Source organism: Amborella trichopoda, chromosome 4 (genome assembly GCF_054954075.1).
Source record: "Amborella trichopoda isolate Santa Cruz 75 chromosome 4, AtrichopodaSantaCruz75HAP2 v2.0, whole genome shotgun sequence".
Classification (NCBI taxonomy): Eukaryota; Viridiplantae; Streptophyta; class Magnoliopsida; order Amborellales; family Amborellaceae; genus Amborella; species Amborella trichopoda.
The window spans coordinates 41,903,468-41,910,990 of record NC_142339.1 but is presented as its reverse complement, the minus strand read 5'-3'; the positions used below and the strand labels follow the sequence as shown (position 1 = coordinate 41,910,990).

The 7,523-nt window shown below is 36.6% G+C and overlaps 1 pseudogene across 1 annotated transcript; it reads left to right on the top strand.

Annotated features, from left to right (window-relative positions):
• Positions 1–5,817: 5,817 nt before the first annotated feature.
• LOC105420227 (putative carboxylesterase 2 pseudogene) lies at positions 5,818–7,242 on the top strand (annotated as a pseudogene). The gene has a single exon (XR_016053558.1). The product of XR_016053558.1 is annotated as a putative carboxylesterase 2 pseudogene (transcript).
• Positions 7,243–7,523: the final 281 nt, after the last annotated feature.

The following is a 7,523-nucleotide window of genomic DNA, read 5'->3' as shown; positions in this document are numbered from 1 at the left end:
TCTTTAAACTCTCTCCCCTCAATTATCTTTAAACACTCTCTCCTAAACTCCCAAATTATCTCTCTTAAATTCTCTCTCTTCCTCTCTTAAAATCCTCCTTCTCGAATGAAGCCCTCTCTTTCTCTTAAATCTCCTTCTCACCTCTCTTAAATGGATCTTCTCTCTCAAACTCTCTTCTCTCTCTCTCAAATGGAACTCTCTCTCTCTCTAATATTCTTCTCTTTCTTCCTTAAATGAAACTCAAATTAAACCTATACACCTCTGTTTCTTCTTAAATGAAACTCTCTCTCCTTAAATAAAGCTCTCTGCCAAGGATCTTCTCTCTCAAACTCTCTTCTCGTTCTTACATGAAACAATCTTTCTCTTGAGTCTTCTTTTCTTTCAAACTCTCCTTTCTTCTATGAAATGAAACTCTCTCTCTCGTGAATCTTCTTTTCTTTCAAACTCTCATCTCTTCGCTTAATTGAAACCCTCTCCCTTGAATATTCTTCTCTCTCAAATTATTCTCTCACTTAAATGAATCTCTTTCTCCCTTGAACCTCTTCTATTTCATACTCTCTTCCCCTTTTAAATGAAAGTATCTCTATCTCTTGAATCTTTTTTTCTCTTCTATTAACTAAAACTCTCCCTCCCTTGAACTCTCCTCTTTCAAATTATATTCTCCTCTTAAATAAATTTCTCTCTCTTGAATCTTCTTCTCTCTCCTCTTAAATGAAACTCTCTTCTCTCCTAATTTTTTTCTCCCTTAAATGGAATTCTCTGTCCCTTGAACCTTTGTCTCTTTCAAACTGTTTTCTCTTCCCTCAAATGAAATTCTCTCTCTTAAATGAAGCTCTTCCTCCCTTGAAACTTCTTTTCTTTCAAACTACCTTCCTCTCTTAAATGAAACTCTTTCCCCTTGAAACTTCTTTTTCTTCTTTTAAATGAAATTCTCTAATTTGAATCTTCTACTTTCTTCATCCTTCTCTCTCTCCCACTTTTAGATCACTTCTACGAGACTCTACTGGGGGGTCGTCCCAGAGATTTGTTTTCTAAAGACAAGAATTGCAACACTATAAATCATTAGTAAATCAGAGTAATACCTACGAATGAAATACCGAATTACCCTCTGTGGACGTAGGCACCATTGTCGAACCACGTATATGGTGTGTCGATCTATTCTCTTCTCTATTTATTTTATGGCAACTTCAACATGGTATCAGAACAGGCTGATCCATCACCATTGCTATACGGTCTTTCATTTAAAAAAAAAAAAACAAACAAAACAAAAAAAAAGGAAGAACTCCACTCTTGCAATGTACGAACTCTGTTCTACTCTCCAGCTCTTCCTTCTCCTATTTGAAGGCGATAAGAAAACGTTTTTGCACGAGCGTGGCCACCAACTTTTCTTCTTCTCTTTCCTGACTATCTTTCTCTCGTATTATTTTGTCTCTCTTCGAGCATGGGGGTGGTTGAAGAAAAAGTGTAAAAGTTAAAGGAAAGTGCAAGTGAAGGAAAGTACAAACTTTTCTCTTTCTTCACGAGTGCAAACTCTCCTCCTTTTTTGATAGCTTTTACTTGATATCATGGTGGTGTCTTGTTCATGCGCAATGATATCTCGATTTGAAGCCATGCTTGAGTAGCGCCCTAGCATGTGGTTCAATTTTTGTTTTTGGATAGTAAGGAAGTTTGCAAATTGAGTTTGCATTGGAAGGACGTCCCTCTTACAAGCAAAAGGTTTGTAACTTTATTATTTATTTTGGAATGCAAAAGGCTGCAATGCACCATCAAGTTCACCTTGATATTGATGTGCCCTTGGAGATTTCTAGAGAGAGAAACTGTTATTCTCATTGGGTTTTTCTGTTGGTTCCAATTAGGTCATCATCTATTATTTAATCGCCCTTTCTATTGATCAGGTAAGTCTTCTAGTTCTTATTATCTCTTTATAATGGCATATTCAAAAAATAACTCCAGCATGAAACTTTCTATTGTTCATTTGAATGGACTTAATTGCCTTACTTGGTTTAAAGTTTATTCTCATTTTTTCTTTAGAAAATTTAAATTTCGACACATAACTATGAAGAAAATGATGAATCTTGATTTTAAAACCTCTAAAGAAAGTGTTGAGAAATATTATCTGGTTGTTAATAGTGAGAAATATGAAACAAAATTCCTCAAAATAGTGGTAATAAGACAACAGACAGATCTACCACTCAGACTGCAACATCACTGCAACTATAATCATTATCAGCAATCAAGTAACAACAATGGTTCTTTCGTCACACAGGATCCTTCCTCTTTATTCTCATACACAGATAATCACATTTCGTTCATGTCTTCATGTGACACTTTTTCTTGGATAATAGACTCAGGGGCCATAGATTATATGACTGGTAACTTGCAGCGTCGATTTAACTTCAAAAATAATGAAAATATAAACCTTGTGTCTATGAACCTTCTGTCTATTGCTAATGGTTTCTTTGATTCCTATCCATATTGTTGGTAAGATCAATTTCTTCACCAAGTCACAAAACTCTGAAGTTCTTTTTATGTCATCATTTTCCTTTACCTTAATGTCTGTTAGTAAAATTACTCAGAACATGAATTACAATGTTATTTTTTCTCCCAACTCTGTGACTTTTCAAGATCAGACCACGGGGAGAAAGACTAGTGAAGGAAGATTGTCTCATGAGCTATATTTATTCAATCAAGAGAATAAGGCTTTAGTTGTCAATCAAGATAACTCTGATATTAATAAATTATGACATTAGAGATTTGGACACCCCTCAGATAAAGTTGGTGTCAAATAAAGTTTTAAAAATTTTGATGCCTTCTCTCATTCTTGTGAAGTCTGTAAATTCTCAAAATAAACAAGACTTCCTTTTTAGTCTTCCATGTATGTTTCAAATGAACCCTTTCATTTAATACATTTTGATGTGTGGCACCCGCCCCAATTGATTCTTATGTCGGCTTTAAATATTTTATTACTTTTATCGATAATTGGTTTCAAGCTACTTGGGTATATTTATTGAAATAAAGAACATAAGCTTTTCCTGTATTCAAAGATTTTTCCAAGCTGATTTCCACTCAATACAATAGCAAGATTAGAATTTTGCGGACTGATAATGGCACAGAGTATGTAGCCAAAGCTTTTTCTGAGCATTTATTGAATCGTGGTATATACACCAAACATCATATGTTGGAACTCCTCAGCAGAATAAAGTTGCTAGAAGGAAAAATAGACACCTTTTAGAAGTTGCAAGGTCTTTGATGTTTCATATGCATGTTCTAAACATTTATTAGTCTAAAGCTGTTTTAATTGCTTGCTATTTAATTAATAAACTTCCAAGTAAAATTCTTAAGATTAGATCTCCCCTTAAAATTTTGAAAAAATAGAAAAATTGATTTGACCCATTTGTGAGTATTTGGATGTGTGTCTTATGTTCATGTGGTTGGACACCACCGGGATAAACTTGATAAACGTTCCAGTAGATGTATCCTACTTAAATAGTCTTCTACTCAAAAGGGATACATATGTTATGATCCCATAACCAGAAAAATGCATATTTCTAGATATATTCAATATGTTGAAACATAACCCTATTTATATGATACATTGGAGAGTGGTTTGAAAAATAAGACTTAGGGGGAGTGTTCAAGAGATCATTTGCCCTTGTCTGATATTTGCACCAATGATGTGTCCAACACACCAATAACAAGTCATGATGATCAAGCTAAACATACCTCTGAAACTCACCAAACTGGTTTAAAAGAAGACACTGCCATGACAGTGGCCCCTCAACCCCCTTGCACAGGTCTTCTGGTATCTCTCAACCATCCTATAGACTTCAAGACTTTTATACTTAATTATACAACGTTTGAATTTGTTGGGAGAGTTTTAAGGCACCTTTTGGAAGAGGTGCAAGAGATGAAAGTAGTTATATGACGTTTGAATTTTAATGGGAAAGTTTTAAGGCACATTTTCAAATTTTGAGAGATGTAGGTGAGGTCCTATTCTCGCTTAATATATCGTAGAAAATAGGTTATCGAGAAACGCATCATAATTTTGGAAACCCTTGTTTGAGCATTTGATATTTGAACCAATGTTATCATGACCAAACTTGCCACTGATCCAACGAGGGGTTTGGTCCAGACAACACCATTCCAACCACTGCTTAAACGGTTAGATTGGATTTAAAAAATCAAAAAACAAAAAGGAAAATATATATCATAGTTTAAAATACATAGGGTACTAAAATTTTTTGCACAACTTCATTTAACGGGTTCAACCAATTAAAAGCGGCTGGACTGACTGGTCAAATCGGTCAAATATTGGTTTTGACTGATTTTCGGTAAAAAATTGGTTTTTAACTTGCACCAAAAAAGCCAATCTACTTGAATTTCAATTGATCGCATTGTCGGTTGGGTCAGGTCTTGAGAACTATATTTGAACTACTTATATTTTTCTTCTATTTTTGACATGATATTTTCATCATCACCATTATTATTAGAGCCTTTTTCCAACTATGTAGGGTATGTTATGTGAATCCCGATCCGTCATTCTACTGTATCAATGGCCATTATCTTCAATAAGGCCATAAATCACCATATCTTTCTTACTATTTTCAACTATATCATTTTGGACCTCTCTTTATTTTATTTTATTTTTTTTCGACATGATATTTTACTTGAACATCCAGGTTTCCCTTAACCAAAAATAAATAAAATACTCCACTTCAAACGTTGAATATACTGTGTGGGGTCAAATGCCAAAAGAGTCGCACAAAAGTAAGGAAAACTAGCAATTTCTTTTTTCTCGGTTGATTAAGATTTTTCGAGAGAGAGCTCCAATCGTCTTAGCTGTATGCGCGCTTTGACCACCGATTTCGTCAATCTCTAATTCTCTATTGACCGCTATGCTCTCAATTCTTAGGGCCCGGTTTGAAGGCACACCAACATAAGTTTTACGCGAACTTTTTCACTGGTTTTGATGGAATGCCTCCGAACCATGTTTTTTTAATGGTTTGGTGGAAAACTTTAAGTGATGTACATAAGGACCTTAAAATGTTTTTTAAAAATACGAAATGTTTAAAGATAGAAATTACATAGAAAGTCGGTCAAATTATTATTTTTTATTATGTTAGTAGAGCACTGCTTTGCTAACAAAAAAACCTACCCTATTAACAAAAAACAACCAAAAATTAAAATTAAAATTCGATCTAAAGATGTCGTCAAACCAAAGGTTAATTTTAGAAAAAATAAACAAAAGCAATCTTACAGATATTCTTTGTAATTTCTAGAGTTATTTACGGAAGGACATTAAATAAGTTATAAAAATATGAGTTGTTCCATTTATATTTGAAAATTGCAATCAAGGTTGGTCAACGCGACTTTTTTTTTGTAAAATTACCTCACGGTCTGAGGATGCCATTTTTTTTTCAAAACTTAAAGGTAAGGTCTAAGGATGACATTCTCAGACTACTTTTTTTTTTTCAAAACTTAACATTCGGTCCGAGGTTGAAATTCTCAGCCCATAACTTAAGTTTTAAATAAACAAAAAACACAAACAAAACAGGTTCGGGGATGCCATCTCCAAACCGTTTTTTTTTTAAAACAAAAAAGACATTCCAGAGATGGCATCTTCGGACCGTTCTTTTTTCAAATTTTAAGTTTTGGTTTGAGAATTTCAACCTCCTACCACAACTTAAGTTTTGAAAAAGAAAAAAAAATAAGCGATCCAAGAATTTCATCTTTGGAAGCTTTTTTTTAAAAAAAACAAAGGCCCATAGAATGCTGTATATAAATAGAGTGTCTTTAAAAAAAAAACAAATTGGGGTCCGTACGTAAATCACTCAAACTCTTATAATTTTCCATCAAACGAACCCTCTTTCATTAATCACCCATGACGTCTAATTTTGATTTTGGGCTTGGACCATTTTCCACTGGTTCAACTCTTTCGGTTGAAAGTGCACCTCTGCTCACGATATCTGGTACTTTTCTTGGCCCCCAATCAACAATTTCAACCACAAAATATGCATTCAAGTTTCATTAACTCAAACCGTAAAAATCTATACATACACACAGAATGAAGCCCGTCTCTCAATATCATCTCTCTCCTACTGTGCCTCTCACACAGAGCCATTATTCCTCCCTCTCTCAAACTCTCTCTCTCCGCAATGGAAGCCCAAAAGGAAATATTGCTTGATCTCCCCCCCTTTGCCCCGTCTTTACAAAGACAACACCGTCGACCGACTCAGAGGCACCATGACGGTACCGCCCTCCTCCCTCTCCCCTGCCGGTGTCGCCTCACGAGATGTGGTCATCCTACCTGAGACCAACCTTTCGGCCCGCCTCTACCTCCCCCAATCCCAAGTTTCCTCCACCCGGAAACTCCCCACGATCATCTATTTCCATGGAGGTGGTTTCATCATGGAATCTCCCTTCTCCTCTACCTACCACCCCTACACTGATGCCCTCTCGGCAAAATCCAATGCCCTTATTGTCTCTGTCAACTATAGTCGTGCCCCTGAGAACCCACTTCCTGCTGCCTACGAGGATGGGTGGTCGGCCCTCAAGTGGGTTGTCCAGCGGTGGGATCCGTGGCTCAGGGACCACGCCAATCTGGACCGTATCTACTTGGTCGGGGACAGTTCGGGGGCCAACCTTGGGCACCACATGGCCATGAAGGCCGGTATTGAAAGTTTGGGGGTAAGGGTGCATGGACTGGTTTTGGTCCACCCATACTTCTGGGCCTCGGATGTGAGCGAGGAGGAGGCGAAGAGCAGTGATATGGCGGAGAAGTTATGGAAATTTTCTTGCCCCATGACTGTCGGGCTGGATGACCCATGGATTAATCCAATGGCGGATGGTGTAGGGGCGCTGAAGAAGCTCGGATGCGAGCGCGTGCTGGTATGCTTGGCCGAAAAGGATTGCTTGAGACAGAGAGGGAGGGTGTATTATGAAGCTCTTAAAAAGTGCAGGTGGGAAGGGGTGGCTGAGATTGTTGAGACTGAAGGTGAAGATCACTGTTTCCATTTGTTTGATCCTGAGAGTGGGAGGGCTAAGGACTTCATAGATCAGTTGGTTTCCTTCATCACTCGCTGTTGAATGCCTAATCTGTCTGATTATTACAGTCGTTTACTATATGTAAAGAATAATATGCCATGTTTATTATTACAGTCGTTTACTATTTGTAAAGAATAATATGCCATGTTTTCCATAGTTATTGGTAAATAAAAAGCGCCTAATTAAGGGGTTCATAAAGGCATTGGTAAATAAAAAGCACCTAATTAAGGGGTTCATAAAGGCTTGAAGTTTGATCGACTCTGTGATCAATTGAAAATAAAAACAAAGAAAAGTCCGTTAATTTCCCCTCCATCAAATTGGATGGCCGAGATTCAAAATTCGGGGCACCTACAAAATGATATTCTTTTAATTACATGCGTTGCATTCAAGAGTATGTAAATAAGTGATCACATAAATAATAGTGCAAATATACGTTCAAGAGTTATGGGAGAGAATTTTCGTAAACATACAATGAATAG